Consider the following 18,845-nt stretch of genomic DNA (forward strand, 5'->3'; position numbering starts at 1 on the left):
CTCTAGATACTGACAGGAGGGTAGTTGGTAAAGTAATCAGTCTTATAGTTTGAGATTATTTTGTTTCAACACCTAAGGGGAAAAGGGTCATAACTGTTTGTAGAAGGACCAGGGTGGCAGGACCAAAATGTACCTGGTGCTGAAGATGTTATTGGTGCTCAACACCTTTGAGACAGTTCCAGGGCACTTAGCAGCTCGTGAAAACCAAGTTAGTGGCAGGAAACAGCTGCGGGTACCAGGCGGGAGGCAGATCGGCAAGCGAGGCTGTACGGACATCTACAGGCTGTCCGGCATGGCAGTTCGGGACAAACAATCATTGTCTCTCTGCTGGTTGGTGGATCTGGAATGCTGGTCGAAGTGTCTCGGATGGCTTGGTGACTGCGGCGTGAAAACAGTCAGCGGTGCAGCTGGATACGGTTCGAGGATTCGACTGTCACTAAATTGTCCTTAAAAAGATGGACGCTGGATGAGACTTGTGTGACACTCCTCTTAGCTTTTTTCGCAGGGCTTGTGTCAGTTTAAGATGGACGGCCCAAAGCTCAGGAGGGGGTTAGCAGGCAACGGCCTTGTCCTTTGGCAACAGACAGGGGAAGGATAACAACATGCATTTCTAAGTTCCACCCATCTTACTGTCTGCTGTACATTAAAGTGTCTCCCTAATGAACTAAGCCCTATGTGGCGCTTGGTCACAACATTGGCCACCTTTGAAGTAGGGGGATGCAGGCAGACTTTCATCTCCTACAATTCACATACTTCCCTGCTCTGAAAGGATTGGTTCCAGACAGGACATTCACTGCCCTTTCATACCAAGGAGGGGTGTTCGTACCAGGTTGACACATTGCATTACAAAGAGGTGTTGGTATCTGGTCTGCATTGTGACTTCCTGCACCCAGGCCTCCCTGAGGCCTGCTAATTAACATTCATCAGTATTTGCCGCCACCAGCAAGATGTAGCAATGGGGATGGAAATCCATGGGGCCTTGAAATATCTGTCCACGGCCAGAGGGTTTTGATGTACCCACAGTTGTCAGGTGTCAGCTACACATGACAGGGGGGGTGGCACTGGTAAACTGTGTCCCCCAAGAGTACATGACTATTTTTCTGCTGTGTGTTGAGCATGGAAAATATGTGCGAGAATGGCTCCACATATTTTCTGGAGGATGATCTCCCTTCATTCATTCTTTTTAAATACACAAATATAAAAAAGTCCAGGCGAGCGCACTCTCCCTGTGCTGATAGTTGAATTTCTCACAGAAAGCTTACTGAAGTGCTGACAAGCCATGCATAACACTATGAGTAGCCCATCAATAACTGCCTTGTAGGACCTGCAAAGGTTTGTTGCAAGGGAGAAGTCAATGATCAAGCTGGAGTCAAGCTGCTGCTAAGAAGGCCTGAGATGCAGAGGAGAAACTGAGATGGGTACCTCTGCCAAAGCTCAAAGGTGGGTCGCTGGGAACCCCAAGGATTTAGAATGTCAACCAACAGATGCGTGTTCTGAGATTGAATAATCAGTTATGAAAGACTGCATTATGGGAAGTGAAGTAGAACACTCCAAAATAGGACAAAATAAATTGAACCAAGTGTAAAAGAACTTAATTCTGAAAATTGTAGTAAGACATTTCAAGGCATCACAAGTATGCACAGGAGAATTAGTTCAAGTGGGAAAGTGCTACATTCTTGGAACTGTATTTGTAAAACTCGAAGCCTGCGAATACAAAATAGAAAACTGAACCAGGTCTGAAAGAAATGCATTATTTGAACAGTAGTAAGAAATCACAAGTAGTTGCATAGTTGATGATGTTTTTATTGTATTATTTGATGTATGTATTTTTGATGATTTTATGCTGTATGCCCTTTGATGGAAATTAACATTTTCCAAATATAGATAAAGAACTGAACTTAAAAAAAGTGATTCAAGGTGAAAGTGATGCATTCTGGGAACTAGGCTTTGTGGCAAATTACAATTGGTTTATCGTAGCTTACCTGTGGAGAGGCATAGCCATGGTCATGCACTGCTTTTCCCATGTCCTCAATCTTGTGGGAAACCAATTCATATGACAGTACCCATAAATTGATGAACTGCTATATTTGTTCTAGCAGAACTTCACCCAGGATTCCCACACATACAGTGCACACAATAAGTTACAAACCTCAGTTGTGCAGCATCATCATTTACAACTAGTTAAAAACCGAAACACTGACTCTGTGGAATTCAACACCCCCCCCTCCCCCCACATATATTTTAGGGTTTGTGAGAATAGTGCATCTCAGTGGCCAACTATTGCAATAGTTGATGCCAGCATCGAGGATGACTACCTAACACCTTGGACATTTGAGTTCTGTACAGCAGCCTTTTGAAGAAGCCACCCAGCGACTTACCATCTACTCTACATCACACCGTGAGGGAATGCCCCTGGTGTATCTGTTGGAATTTGATCTATCAAAAATAATGCATAAGCATGGCATGTCTGGGGATGCAGAAGCCAGGCAACTAGCCATACAATGCCTCTTGAAATTCCATCAGGATATATTCATTGCTGGGAAGAATAGGAATATGGGTCATCTACTCCCATCTTTTCTGAACCCAAAGTTTAAAGTCAAGTTGGCAAATGGTAAACAGCATATGGGTGAGGATGAAGAAAATGCAGGGGCTGTCATTTACAAAAGCATGTGCTATGCATGTGTACCACAGCACTAAAGACAACCAAAGAGATGTTTAGAAGCCGGGATGGAACAAGAAGAGAGATGGGAAGGTCTGGGATCAGCAACACAGTGCAAGGCTCGATCTCTGCAAAGACGGTTTTCTGATTGTGCATGCGCATTCTCTTTGACCTCTGATAATATTTTGGGGGGAATCAAATGGGAGGTTTTATACGCTCGAAAAACAAAAGAGGGTGTGAGGCAGAATCCTCCCCAGTCTGGCTTTCTGTATGCGTTTTGGTCCACACAAGAACTCGGCGAGCCCACTGCAGGCCTAATGGTTGATGGCAGTGCTCTTGACACATCCCACATAGGCAGTAATGATCATCCTCTGCAATTCCAACTTTGCAAAAGATCCTTGTGGCCACCTAGGCTTGTTGATTTAGATGTTGATTAAGTCATATATCAAAATAGTGTTAATAAATGAGTCTGAACACAAAACATAGGAAAGCAGTTTGTTTAAAATGCAAAATGGCAGGATAGTCTTTACTTAACAGATGCATCACGAGTTCTAAGATGGTTTCCTTTACAGGGCTTACATGTGTTTCTATGAGGAACATTGACTGTGTCCGGGATTTGTTTACTCTCGCCATAAAATGTTACATTTCGTTGAGGGCCAGTGGCAGTTTAGTGGTGAATCTGGCAATCCTCCGCCCAAGGGTAGCAAATAAGTAGCAGTGAGAAAGGGGCCACCCCCATAACACCCCTCAGCCCATCATGCAATAGTTTGGTGTCAGCCCCATGCCCCATTGTTAGCCTCAGATTATGCCTGCAGAAATACTGCAGGGGACGTAGACACGTATCTCTCCCTCTTCTCTGCGGTTTAGTCAAGGGGGTTCACTTAAATATCCTGCATTGGTTTGGACTCCCTATGGATGACAGAAAAAGAGAATGGCTGAAGAGCCAAAAGCAACTGTGTGACCCTAGAGTTGGTGTGTTTAGTTCTGGATTACTGAGTGAGAAGGATGCGTTTTGTAGAAAAGATGAATTTTCAGTCTGTCCGATATTATTTGCAGGCTTCTTCTAACATTAGCCTTCTTTGGTGATTGTGAAACTCTGCAGATATCTTCCCGATTCACCCCATTTAGACTGGTCTGTGGGAGAGAACCTTACAATGTCTTTGGTATCATGCAGAAGGCATGAAGGCAATACGAAGAGCTCTAAGGAGACACACCCACGTGTGTGAAATTACCTAGGAGAGTCTCAGATTGAGCCACAATTTGTTACAACAATATTTACAAACACATCATGGGAGGAATCAACTACAGGATGATGTGGTGTGGGTGGTGGTAGGACCGCCCTGGTAGTGGATGTTTCCATTGGTGGTAGATGAGCAAAGCGGAAGAAACTGATAACAGATGGCGGGGACACTTGGATGGGCCTAGATTGTTGGGGGTTGTGGTTCTCCTGCAATTGCATGGTTGGAGATGAACTAGGGGGTTTTGGCACACTACCATGCCACTATCACCTCTGGAATGTGATAAGGTAGTGGGGTTAGAGACAGGTGATCTGTGTGCTCCGTACAACACCCTGTACCCCACTTGAAAGTCCTTGAGCATCAATGTGTTGCCAAAGGCACAGCTCTTAATTTGGCGATGCTACCTGACTGTCTTTTGGACAAGGTTGTATATTTCTATATATTCCCCCTCTGCAAGTCTTTCTTAGTGACAGGCAGAGGTAGCTACAGACCTATGACCAGTTGGGGGATTTCATTAATTAACAGAAGCATTGCAAGGAAAGCCTGAACCTGGGTAATGGTGACATGTGGCAATGGGCCTAGTATACACAGGATTTATCTCTTTGATAGCCATTGCTGGCTCCATCACCTGGTGCTCTGTGCCCTCCTCCACCATTTCCACCTTCTGTTGCATCTCCTCATTGCCCTTCTGAACTTGTGTCACTACCTCTCTCTTCTGTTGTGATGCTACCGCCTTCTATACAACTCCAAGGTCAACAAACAGGTGCAAATTCTGCCGTTCTGTGTGGTGATGACTCCTGACCCACCTGAAACCATGCAATTCAAGCATAAGCATAGACAATTGTACATAAAGGCAGCAGCCTTAGAATCCTCCTGAACCTTCGCTCAGTGGTTCATCTCTGGCTTTTCTGCTTGGTGCTCGTCAGTCTCCTACACCACCAGCACCTGTTCACTTTCCCCAATGTCCGCCTTCACCTGTGTCACTACCTCTCTTTCTGGCATTGGAACATCATCAGCTTCTCTACAACTCCAAGATAAAAAAACTGGTGTACTTTATAATGTACTCAGGGATACCAGATGTTACTCCTGATTGGGCCCGGTTGGCAAAACCTCCCCTCCATATATCTTGTTTGCTCCTTCTAAGAATTTCTGTCCAAGCAGTACTTGCTGCCCCTACTTAACTCCCTCGCATGGGCCTGCCTCTTCCACCACTCCTTCTCCCTGCATGGCCTCCTCCAATGTCCTTGCCTCTTCCAGAACAGTATCCTAGGACATGTCTGTTCCCCCCACCACCTAGTCCTCCATCACGTTCCCTTCTGACAGACATGACTCTTCCAAGTCTCCTTGACCCAGCTCACACACCACGCTCATAGACCTGGCTTTCTATTTGAAGAATGTCCTTGTTCTGCACTGCACCCTCAACATAAAACAACATGTTGACAAGTACAACAATGTCAATTGACAAAAAGAAACACAAAGAGATTGGTGCAATGATCACACAGACAAGTGTATCAGGTTCTACTTACAAAGAACCACTATGGAAGGTGACTGACAATTACGCAGGAAGGATTCTCAGGTTTACAGAAATGTTTTAAATAATTCACAGGTTGTGTAGAAAGGAAAGATGTTGGAAACATTTTTTGGTGAAAAGGACTCGAATAATGTACAGGAATAACGTGTACTTTTCTGCGTTTTATAAATGACACAAAGAGAAAAAGGGACAAGCATTACATGTTTTAAAATTATTTATTAAGGATTGAGGTCCAAACAGTAGATACGTGAGGGGGCCTAAAAAAGCACAGACGCACGCGCACTCACGCACGCATGCACACGCGCACACACACAGACACAAAAAGGGGGCTGCGCACAATACCCAGCAACTACCATTAACAACTAAAATAACACTAGCAAACTTCTTAAGCGTGCCAGAAGTCTCTAACAACACAATAAATACCCTCAAAGCTTCCTGATTGAACCGCTTGAATAGAATCCTTCCTCCAAAATGTCGCACTATTCCAGTGAGTCATGTTAAAACCTCCCAAACATGTCCAACTGGACTGTTCAAGAGAGGTTTGGGCATCCCGACTTACATGGCCCTGCCATAGTATCCTGCATCCACATTCTCCAATTGCCTTAGTTGCAAACTTGAAATTGGGCAGTGGCTTATTTCATGGTAAACTCTGAGCGAGAGAGTGAGACATATGCGCACTGCATGTATGTGATTTATCTTGAGTCCACCTTTAGAGTGAGGATTGCACCCAACAGGAGACAGCCACATTGTAGGCGAGGTCCCTCTATGGGACTTTCCCCTTTCCAGATTCCTGCAGGTCGCATGTTGAATACTCATCTTTCAGCTTTTCAAGGGTAGGACCAGGAGTTGGCCATAATAACAACTCTTAAGAAAGCAGCGACAGGCAAAGCAGATAGTGTTGTGTGCTGCAAAAAAGCCTTCCATATTATCACAGTGAAGACGGTTAAGCAAAGGTTAGGGGACAGCAAGGATGTGCATGGCTCTCAGAATATGGCGTGGAAGTGGTTTGCATTCCAGAAATTGTAAAAGTAGGGACTCCATTCGATTATCAATAGTTATAAAAAATCAGGTGAGACTGATGAGTTGCAACATATTAAGAAGTCAGAACCTTTTCATGGTGAGATTGGCGGCGAAGAAGTAAGGCACCCTGAAATGAATTCCAATAGTGCTTTTCAGCATTAGGACATGGCAGAGTATCCCATGATGCAATATGAATGGAATTACGCAATGGATGATATCTGTTTGCGATGAATTGACTACAACAGCAAAGGGATGCCCTTTAAAAGCGGAAAATGTAAGTAATCCGTTCAAGCATTGCCATTTTATCCAAATGTACTACTACAGATTAAAGCTTTTTTGAAGAAACGCTGAGCTCTCGTGCTGCCTTTCTCCCAAAGGGGCCGTTTCCACTCCAATGTGTTTGTACTCCAGGGGATTGTCTGCATATTAAATTCCAAAATGGAAGTATAGCTGCTCAGGGCTATTACGCTCAAATCAAAGCGTTCTCCGCTCTTCACGGTCTTACTTTCTGCTGCTACGCGAGTTCAGCTTCATGCTCGTTAAATGTAAAAAACCTGTGCAAGACCTAATAGGTTTGGATGTGCGCCAGATGCAGCTCCAGAATCCTAGGGCCCAGCAAAGCTCTCAAAGTTAGTAAATCTTTCCAAGGTCCGAAGAAAGCACTCCAAGTGAATGAACATCCGCTGGGGGTTATACGTCCCATATGTTGAACAATTGTGACACTTAGAAGACACTCAGAGAGGAAAGTCCAGTAGTTAATTGTTTCAAGAACCCTGAGAACGAATGGCGGTCGAGGTGGTTTAAAAGTGGTGAGAAGGTCTACATCATTAAAGGTGCTCACGTTTTCCTATGTTCTGATGGCCTCCACATGTCTAAATATTAACGGCAATGTACATACTGTTGAGTCTCTGGCTTGTACGCACTCAATTCTCTTACACTCATTGGGAGTAATATTGTCCTTAACATGTCCATACTACACACTATTCTAACACATTACACGTGTTGATAACTTAGACAGTTGTCGTCAAGATGGGTAAATATGCACAACAGGAATATACTCGACTGAGAATTGAAAACGAGAAGAAAGCTCACCTTTTCTATGATGCCACTACAAGCACACAGTTGAAATATATATGTTTTGCTGCCTAAGCCTTCAGCATCCATTTTTACCCCATGTGCTAATCTTTGTCACATCACTCTTTTATTTATTTTATTGTTCATTAATAAATAACGCGCTTAATACCAGCGAGTGGTTCAGAAACGGTGTTGCACCACGTTGTCTTGCTTCCAAGACAAACACGTTGCTCCTGAGCTACCCTTCTTCCCCTACCTTCCTTGCCTCCCAACCCGGCCAGAGCTTTGTTGGCTTTGAGGGATTAGCCAACATGTTGTATTTCCCTCATGTGAGGTCAAGCCAGTGGAATATTTTATTTATTTATTTATTTATTTATTTATTTATTTATTTATTTATTTATTTATTTGTTTGTTTGTTTGTGTATTTATTTATGTATTTATGTATTTATTTATTTATTTATTTATGTGCTTGTTTGATTATATTGTGCGTAGTGTCAGACTCCTCCAAGCTCGAAGCAGCTGAATGTGGCGTTATCTTGTTCACCTGAGCTAGCCTAGCTGACTTAGATATTTCACTGAAGTGATGTCATAACAGAAGGGTACAACATTTAGAAATATTTAACCCATACTCGACAATTACTTTTCCATTTCCCTTATCTCTCCATAACTTCCACCTTTTGTGCTTATCCCCTATTTAATCTTTCAAAACGTTCCATGTACTGACATAAAGACATCTTCTGTTGAATTGCGTGGGCAAAGGGGGAGGCGGTATCCCATACAGGTGTTTTGTCTCTGTGTAAATGTTCAGAAGAAGAAATACCAATAAAGAGCCCTGGCTGTAGGGCTTTAAAGCTGCCGCATTCTTTTGAAGCACGTTGTATTCTGGTGAGGTGAATTATGTGCTATTAGTATTTCAGCTGCCTTCTAGTGGGGAACAACATGTACTATATTTACGCCAATGAAACTGATGGATACAATTATTTATTTATTTAAATAGCACACCTAACCCTCAGGTACAGAATGATACCTCCTGTTTAAAGAGCCCTTTTTTACATGACCTATCAATACCAGTACAAGCAATACGTTGGTAGATTCCAGATTTTTGGTTTTTCCACTTTAAAAAGCTGCACATGCGCGTAACCTAGTTGTGCATCAACCAAAGTAATGAACTGTTCAATAATGGGACATTTCTTCAAAGGCACCATTTTAGTCAAGGGGGAACGTTGATGCAGTGCAGTAAGAATGTCAGGGTTACAGGTGTTTCCCATACAGCAATCGCAGAGTGAGTCTTTACCGCACCTCCATGGCATCATGGGAAAGAATCATGTACTAATGAGGGGTCAGGGAAAGTGTGCGGGGTAGATCTTCAGGAGTAGCGCTAGCGCTAGAAGTGTTGCGCAAGACTGGGTGAGGAAGATGGAAGCTGATAAGCAGGCTAGTGATGGCGGTGTTGAGAGCATTGAGAGGGGAGTGACAGGGAGGGTGGGTATAGTTGAACGGTGCAATGAGCTAAAACATGGTTGTAGACCCTCCTGAGATGAAGAAATTCTATAAAACAGGGTATTTGACCCATGTTCGTTCTCAGTAGAGGGGCTCCCACAGTCCTTTTCAATTTTGTAAAACTTAGTGTTTCACCTTATGTAACCCAGGGATATCCAGCCATGGAGCCCTTGCTCACTGTGCCTTAGAGAGGCTCAGCTTCACCTCCACGAGGAAGCCCAACAAGGCTGAAACATGTGTCTGGGGCTAGTGATGCTACTCGTGTTCAGAGAAGAATTGCCAAGCATTTCGGTGCTGGACTGTCTCTGTGGGTCAGCCAAAGGCTGATATGCAGATGGATATTTCTCCTCTGGGAGGGGTGCAGTGAGCTAACATGTGGTTGAAGACTCTCCTGAGTGGAAGAAATTCCATAGACCAGGGTATTTGACCCATGTTCGCTCTCAGTAGAGGGGCTCCCACACTCCTTATCAATAGTGGAAAGGGGGGTCATCGCTCTCTATGAATATCCAAGAGTAGTGTAAATGTGCACTGATGGGTAATAAGCACATGAAAACGGGATCTCTGTGATTACTATGAAGAGTTTATTGTAGTCTTCTGAAAGTATGCGTGAAAATGAAACGTTGTACACCCTAAGGAAGGCCTGATGCTGGCCTCGGGGATAACCCACACTTCTCACTTGCCCAAACTGCACCCCCCATTTTTATCTTGATTACTCGTTCTCATTGGATGGTATGCTGGCTTGTCTGCAACATAAATCATACATGATGGCACAGGATCGCCATGTGCTCCATGTGTTGCTGCAGCATTTGCTTTTTCTGTAAAGTTTTTTTGAGTAGCAGCTTTATCTTCATGGTTCCTTTATGCTGACGTCAACAAAAAAGGTAAGTGGAGTGTTCAGCGCCAAATGTAACCTTTTTTCATCTCAATGGTTTGAATCAGATTCACAATACTTATGTTTGTAACTTTCTAGTCTCCTAACATTCGCAACCGTTGCTTGGATGTGTTTTGAAAGTATTTTAAATGGAATAATGACACAGTTGACAGCAGAACGAGCAGTAGTGGGATCTGTTATATTTTGCACAGTAGGCATATCTTAAGAAAGGGGTATATATTAGAGATAGTTAATGTTTGTAATACAATGATTGGGCCAAATTGGGAGTCTTTGACTGTGAGGAGATTAGAAGTTCTGGTAATCGACTGGAGGGAAAGGAGGGTCAGTCCCCTAACAGACAGAGAGTTGGTAATACTCGGGGATATTAATGCCTCTTTTTCGTGGAGAGTAGGCGATGATAATGATGTTGTGGGTGAAAATGAAGCCTGGGGTATTCCTAAGAAGTGTCCCCATAGCTCAAGGTTACATGTACTTTCAACAAAGTTAATTACTTCGATGTAATTTACTTGGCAGAAATGACTTTGCCAGAACACTTCCATTTCTTATTGGGGGGTTTGCCCCCATGATCCTCCTACCACCCCTACCCCAAACTCCTGCCCACCCCTCTTTTATCCCTTACCCCTTACTACCCAAATACATATACAGTTCGATATTTTGGTGAAGTAATTTCCACAAAGTAAATTACTTTGAAGTAATTTACTTTGTGGAACAACAGGATATCTAGCTCAAGTGTAAGAACTACAAAGGCGGGACAGTGCCTATGTTGTTTTTTGTGTCCTTGCCGCTAAGAACAACAAATGGTCGTGTTCTGGCTGATATCCCTGCTGGAAGGAGATTCAAAGTGGGGAAGAGGTCTCGCCTGATCGATTAAGCCGTAATAGGAATTGAATCATGGGCCTAGAGTGTTTATAGAGTGTCCATGACACTATCATTCTAACAACTTTATTCCCAGAGGAATTAGGAAAGAGTGAGAAGCCAGAAGTGGTGGTGCCTTTACATTCTGATGTTGGGCTCAGAGAAATTATATGGGCCATATTAGACTTTGCTCAAGTAATACCTAGTATGATTTTGCATAATATGAAAGTCCCTAACAAACTTCTTGGCCCAGTGAACGCCTGGGCACTGCCCCTGGGTGGTAGCGGTGTGCAGTATAAATCAACATAACATGTTAGTACACAGGCCAAGGAAGTAGTAGTGGTTGCTTTTGAATGTCTCCTTAGTGGACTGCACCCCCAGAGGGAGGTGGAAAAGCTAGCCAAAAGATGAGGCTATGAGGAGGAAGTGGCAATATACAATCTGAGGCAAGCTAGTGCAGAATACAAGGTATTAGTGAGAATATTGTAAAAGAGGCACAATAAAGAACCTGAATTGTAGGATTCATTCAGTAAGTGAGACAGACAGCACTTCTTTTGCGTGGTTAGTGGCATGTCCAGTAAGGGATTACACCACACTTTGGAGTGTGCTCATTTGGGTGAGAGGTGTGTGGATTACGTTTTGGCCTTTTATGGGCATAAGGATCCTATTGTAAAGGCCAATCCAGAAAATAAGACATACCTAGAGAGCAAGTCCCTTCTCCCTTTCCATGGTGACCAGATGAACAATGGAAAGGAACTTGGACTCGGACCGCCCGTAGCAGGTAGTTCTTTGTCGTGCTGGTAGGGACCCAGCAAAGGTCAATCAGATTGTTCATAACAATTTGATTGTCACTCACTGGGTACCAACACACTGTCCAACATTAATAACTTTTTTTACACATAAGTACGTTGGTTTTGCACTAATGAATTTTGATAATGTATGTTGACAGGACATGAAAAAACCTCTCTCTTTAGGGGTAATTACATTTCTGGATCGAGTCCTTCTGTTAAATTTGAGATGGTCAATATATGCACAGTATTTTTATAGAACTGTTCTTAAACTCAAATTATGTACTAAAAATGTTGTTGGGACATTTTGTTTTAATTGCAACTGCTTTTGACATGTGTATAATTTTGTACGGTTTTATTGTAATAAACCATTTCATACAAGAAAAAAAAATAGTTTAACATGAAGAATTTGTACGCTGACAATTATCAAATAGTTTACCAGGAACTACCAGAATATGAACCCTTTTGGGGTTCCTGTCTCTATAATTGTGATTTACATAACATAGATGTTTGGGGAAGGAACATTGCATAGAACTGTGAATTGGATTCAGATAAGACATTGCTTCAGACCACATTAGAGTTGAGGTGTATTCCTGTAAAATGACTCTGATGGCGTTTTTAGTTTCCTTTCCTTTCATTAATGTCATCAAGGTGAGTGGCTGAGACCATCAGATGTAGGACAGAGGCAAAGCAGGGAACATGCATGATTTTGCGCACCATCAGCTTTGTAAAAACATTAGATCCGCTGTCAGCTGCCTCAAACCCACTTGTAAACCTCAAGGAATGGACGGATGTGCCACAACCTCCTAAATGTTCGCTTGTTGCACCAACTGTCAAACCCTCCCACACACATGGTAGCCTGCTGGAGAATGACAATTGGAGGCTCCTGCCCTGGTCTTTGCTGATGAGAGGTATGGGGGAAGGTCACCCTTGGCCATGAAATGTGTGCCTTGAGTACTAGATCACATATTGTTAGGTTGACTTTTTACCCCTATAGTGTTATAATGCTATTCCTACTTCTTCCACAACATGGTTTTAGAAGTGTGCTACTGAAGTCCATGTGAAGTAATGGCCAACCAGAATGTTCCATCAGGGATCAACAAGGCGAGCAAGCCACCTGAATCCATGGTTTTGTATATATGCCGTTTTTTATTTGTATTGCAAATTGTACGAACCTAGCTCGAGAGTAACAGAGCATTACACAACTGGAGGGGGACAGCATTGGGCGTGGCATTTTATACAGTGGAGGAGTACTAGTGATTGACGGAGGGATGGATACTTATATTTCTGGCAGAAATTGCTTCTACAAAACAGTTTTGTTCGCCTGTCTTTTTATAGACACAAAGTAAAACCCCAAGAAGCGCAAAACTCAAATCTCGAGAAAATCAACCAGGTTCCAGTTTTAATTGCTCTCTGATGAGTAGCAACTAAGGAATCTCATCACTAAAGGCATTTCCTTCAAACTCGACACCAAGTGTTAAGTCAATTTAGCCTGTTCATTCCTCCAGCCGAAAGAGCACTGCTAGCTGCTCTGCATAATCCAATTGATATCTCACACATAGTTTTAAATGCATTACGTCGCCCAATGTGGACCGTGGCACATCCTGAGGTTGAAGGTGAATGCATTTTGTACCTTTCAGAACTGAATGTTGTTGAAAGGGATTCTAGGTTCATAGTGACAGAGAATGGATTCATGGAGGAGAGATAACCTGGGACTGAGTCTTTGGAGAAATTGAAATGAATATGGTGTCCTCCATTCTACCTGGAGCAAGCTCCCCGTTACTCGCTTTAGAGCATCCAAGTGTTGCTGTGGGCATCCATTGGCAATTGAAAATCTATGCACTGTCAAGTCACTCAGTCAAATTCTAGGTTTGGATTTCAATGCAGGAATAGAATTTTCATTCTTTGTATTTTGAGTCTCAAGTTTATGTTGGTGGCTGTTGACACTGTCCACAAATGCATTATATTCTCAGAACTTTATGCTCATGGACTTCTGAAAAAAACAGGGAAAAGATCCCTACCTCTACCTCCCACAACACTCTGCATATAGGGATATAGGTGCTGTCCTCATTCGACCACCATCTGACCACTGCATATGAGACTCTGTTGGTAAAACATGAAAAACTATACTTCAGACTTTAAGCAAGGAATGGTGAGTACAAGGGGCTATTCACCTTCATATTCTCGGTAATGTAATGTAACGTTCTGGCTTCAGAGTCGACAGAGAATCCATAACTGAGACTGGTGAAGTTTCCTCACCCTCAGAGCAGAATATAGAATACACTTAATGGGAAGCCCCTCCGTTTTTCCTACATCAGCTGTTTTTCCAAGGAAGTCTAGATGGCTGTAGGTTAAAAAAGCAATCAAGTTGCTCCCTGGAGAGGTCACAATTGAGCTGGAGTCTTCAACGATTTGGAACGGCTCTAAAGATTTTTGATCAATGGTGTGAGAAATCCAAGAAGATCTCATCTGTAGTCACCCAGCACTTGTATACATAAGCAGGTCTTATATATTGGTGGACATTTCTGGGCTTTTTTTTTATAAATAGCTATTCTGCAACAATGTATCTTGGCATCAGTGTAGGAAGTGGTACAAAATCAGTGTTCAAACAGATACCTCCCACCAGCTAAAAGATTTCCCGAGCTCAGGTCTTGGCAAGTTCTGGTGTGTTTGTAATGCACTCTGGAATTTATTCCATTTCAACTCTGCCATTAAGAGTATAATCACAATGCAATCTTTCAGAGGAGATGCTACTGGACTATTCCAATTAGGGGGACCAGCCATCGCTGAGCTCACATGATTCTTGTGCTCATATCTTGCGATTAGGTGGCCCTTTTAATGGGCACTGCAGGTGTTCACATCACACATTACCCGTTCCTTATCAAGACAAATATGTGCCTTCCCGATTCATTAAGGCCTACATTTCCATAGTGTAGGGGGGGGGGATGGGGACAATTTATTGTTTGGGGTTTAACCACAATTTTCAAGATGTGATGTTTCGTGTCAAAGGTAAATACTCTGAGCGTTTGACCGTAGCAACAGTGGTGGTGTTTGTATATTTAAATTAACAAGAACAATTTTCAGCTGAGAACTTCATTTGCGGTGAAGGGTTATATGCATTTCTGGAATATAAAAACAGTGTTTTTTGAGAATGGCTACTAGGCACATTCCAAGTGCATTTGTTAAAAGAAGAAGCACAGCAGAAATGCACTAAACAGCGTTCGCATGTGCTGATCTCCTAATGCAGGATAACTTGAATAGTGTTACCTTGCGGGATCGCATCCCCAGTGGCATCATTGCACTCTGCCTTCCCAGAGAATTAAATACATGACAAGTGGTGGAGAGATTCCTAGTTCCTAATTGCGACTGTGTTTCATGAGCCCGTCTGCTGCTGCGCCATGTCCACAGGCCCGCACTCCGAATTTAACACACGCCTGTCTAGGATAATTGAGATCTATTGTATCAGCAAGAGACATTAACTCGTGTACATTTTTCCATATTAGATTGAAGCAGTCGGCAATGCGATCTCGATGCATTTAGCACAGCTCTGTCAGAAACACATTCCACCCTCCATGTGACACATGTGAATGTTGGCATGATTCTCGCAGATTTCCTTTATCCAAGTGGCAACCCATCGTGAGAACCATTTCAGCTCAGGAATGCACTTTGCACAACTCTATGATTAATCAGCTGATGACATGCAGCCATAGAACTCGCTTTCCTTGGATACAGGTAGTGCTCTTTCAGTTATGTCGGCCTGGCAGAATAAAAATGCTTTGATTGCTGAGATGAATGGAAATTCCCGCCTAATATAATGGTGCACTTGAAACTACGCCCATTGTGTTCTATATGAAACTGCAAACGTATGTAAATAAGATGCCATGGAAAACATGCAGGCATCAGGATGAAGGCCAGATTAGGGTCACCATTACTCTGCCGTTTAGCTTCAGGTGTGGAGAGAGTTAAGCACCTGATGTTCACCATAGCGTGCCCCCCTCAAACTCAATGCTCTGCTTTGGCCGGTGGTATCTCAGTGAAGCCTGCCTTTATATCTCATGCTACACGCATGTTCTCTATTTAGTATTGGGTTACAGGTGGTGCTTTACTGCCACCTAGTTAAAGTAAAAAATGTTTCTATGAACTGTCAATTATCATCTTGGTAACTCCGATAACATTCCAATATCTTCTCTCAAGAGAAACCTTTCATGCTCAACATTCTCCACATTAATCTCACATGGAGGGCCCGATCTTGCTGCATTAGGGCATCCTTTCTCACAGCGCACTTTGACTCTAACCATTTCTCCATGATAACCTCACAAAACCCTGGTTCAGAACAAATGGCATAGCTATGCGTGTTATTTTGCATGATGGTTAGAGTACCTCCTTGCACTCCCATCGACTTACTAAAAGAGGTGGCGGAGTTGGCCCTGTGATTAACAAGGCCTTTTCATCTATCCCTCTAACACTGCTCTGAAATTGATGTCCTCCGACTTGGCTGATACCTCCTTCAAAATCTCCTGGAACCCCAACACCTGATCTGCCAAACAGTCATCTTTATATGCCCCTCAATGATCTGTATTGGGTCCACTGCAATTTATACACTACATTTCCTCTTTCCTCAGTCTCTCCTTCTTCTCTTTTGATCTATTTTCTCACAACATTAATGTATTTTTCTCCTTACCAACCTTCATCTGCGGCATCACAACTTTATCTTTGCCATTCATCATGAGATGAAGCTGAGCTGCCTTTAAGATTGAAATGATCCTACTCCCTGCCTTCCATCCCACTCTCTTTCCGCCATCTAATTTTTCTTTCCACGTGATCTCCTCACCCCATCCCGAAGACATAAAACCTGTGGACCCTCTGTCAGAGACCACCGACATCACTAGTTCATTATGTACACATATATGATTCACAGGTTCTTACCCCTGATTATGTGGGCAATGGACCCTGCACCTCTTCTACTGCAGCCTAGATCTCAGCACTAATGGATTTATGGTCCAACTGCTCAGAGGACCCTCCTCTATTCATTCCCCCTCTTATCAAAGTACTACCCTTTGTTAATAGAACTCTCTAAAAACATTCCTTATCCCCCCCACATCTCTGCACACCACCGCGATGGAAAGGTGGATCTCTTTGCAACATATCTCCGGCTTAAGATTCCTTCTCCTGGTCCTCAAGTCATGCCATGGGTAAGCCCCCTTGCCATCATGCTGTTTCCATCTCCCATTATATCCCTCTTAATCTCCACCATCTGAAGCCCCCCTTTTGCCACACCTCACATATACTGCATATGGACATAACTTGTCCTACTTGTGAAGGCCCGATCCACAACCCACTCATTAACTTAGTGGAATTCTGCAATAGGATAATGTGAATATGCACCATTTGTCAGTCTCTGGCCTCCCATGTCCTGTCCAGCGATACATGCTTTACCACCAGGTTAATGTCTTATCTATTAATGTATTACTCCATTTTTGAAATCTTTGTAAAATATCTAGTAGTGGGACTATGCTGCATACTATATGCGTTTTTGAACTGTGCTTCTTTTTAAGGCACAGTGCTTCTTCTCATATAATACATATTAGTAAAGACATATAAATGTAGCATGTTGGGGTTTTATGGTACATTTACTGGTTATGATATGATAGGTTATTTATAACGCACTTAATACCCAGAGTTTTCTAAGCGTGGACCCAGAGATCGAACCTGTAATGCTCTGTGTAGTCTTGCTTCCAAGGCGAGCACGTTGCCGCTGAGCTATCCTCCCGAGACGTTCAAATATCTTTGTCACTGTTAGAAATCATGTTAGGGCCAGGCTGTATGTAATGGTTAAGAATAATTCTAAACCTTCCGACCAAAGCTAATAACCATGCCTCTCCATGTCGGAAGCGGCATCAGCCCTAGGCAGGCATGCCGCTTGACGTGGAGCTAGGCCCTTTCCTCTAGGCTCCTGCTCCTGCTCGCTCGCTCGCTTGCGGGCTCTACGGCTCTACAGCGGGCTCCACGGCATTCCTGGTACCCGCGGTATTTGCGGCTGTGCACGCTGTACCCGCGGCTGTACACGTGGCTGTACCCGCGGCTGCACACGCGGCTGTACCCGCGGTTGTACCCGCGGCTGTACCTGCGGTTGTACCCGCGGCCGTGCCGACGGCGGCAGCGGCAGTTGAAGCCCTAAGGTCCGAATTAAACCCGGCATAATCTGCTGATCTGCTGGAGTTAGAGGGGTAAACAGGCAAGGATAGCCTATACCCTGCGGCCTCTAATTCCTAAACAGTACGTTTTTCTTATATATTTCGGCAGGATGGCTGCGCCCAAGAAAACGGGCATCAAGCCATTAGCAAGCCAATGACCTGTTCCCCAGTGGATAATAGTGATCAAGCACTTGAGGTCTTGGCACCTGGTAAATGTAGAAGACCAAGAGCGCAGCACAACCAGAAGAAACCTTTAGCCACTAAAATGCCCCCTTCTAAGATATCTATCCCCCCTGTAAGGCATTAGTGTCAACACAGATTGTGGATAAATCCTCTGTGAAGGCAAGCCACCCAGGACATGTTCTGGACAATAACCCAGGACATGTGTTACTGGGCGGCCTGCTCAGCCCTATGGATGAGAGGGAGTCAGTGCTAATTGTAAATGTCCCACTAGCTATTAGTTCTGAGACACTTCCTATTCTACCATTTCCTGTTACTGAAGGGAGGGATGCATCACAATCTGAGCATATTGTATCCCCCGAATGGCCTGAGCTCATGGCTAACATTGCTAAAGAGCTTATCCTATGTAAGGAACCTTTTTAGCTTAGTCTCCTAGTGGACGCCTTAAATGATTGGGTAGCGGTTTTTCGGCCCTCAAAGGTAAATGCCTCTTCTCAGACCCAGGAGCCTCTTAGCGAGAACTCTCTGCATCCGGTGTTGAGGGTCAACATAGCCTTTCAAACTCCCATATTAAAGAAAATGATTGATCAAGCTACGCAAACGGTTGTAATCATCAAACCCCTTTTGGGATACTCTGAGCCTCTGCCAGAAAAGGAAAGAGTAAAAGCTTCTAACATAGACCCTATACAGGAAATTGATCCATCTCCACCTTCACAAAAGTCAATTGGGGACCCCAAAGCAGCTAATCAGCCCTTAGCCATGAACTCTAAATGGAAAAGGATACTATCAGGCAATCTCCAAATAAAAAAGCACAAATGCCACAACTAAAACATTCGAACTCTCCTGACTTTATAATGGATGAGAGAAATGTTATCATTACCAATATTCAGAAATCAACTGGAATTGAGTCCAAA

The sequence above is a fragment of the Ambystoma mexicanum genome, chromosome 3q, assembly GCF_040938575.1.
Source record: "Ambystoma mexicanum isolate Mex_15411 chromosome 3q, UKY_AmexF1_1, whole genome shotgun sequence".
NCBI lineage: Eukaryota > Metazoa > Chordata > Amphibia > Caudata > Ambystomatidae > Ambystoma > Ambystoma mexicanum.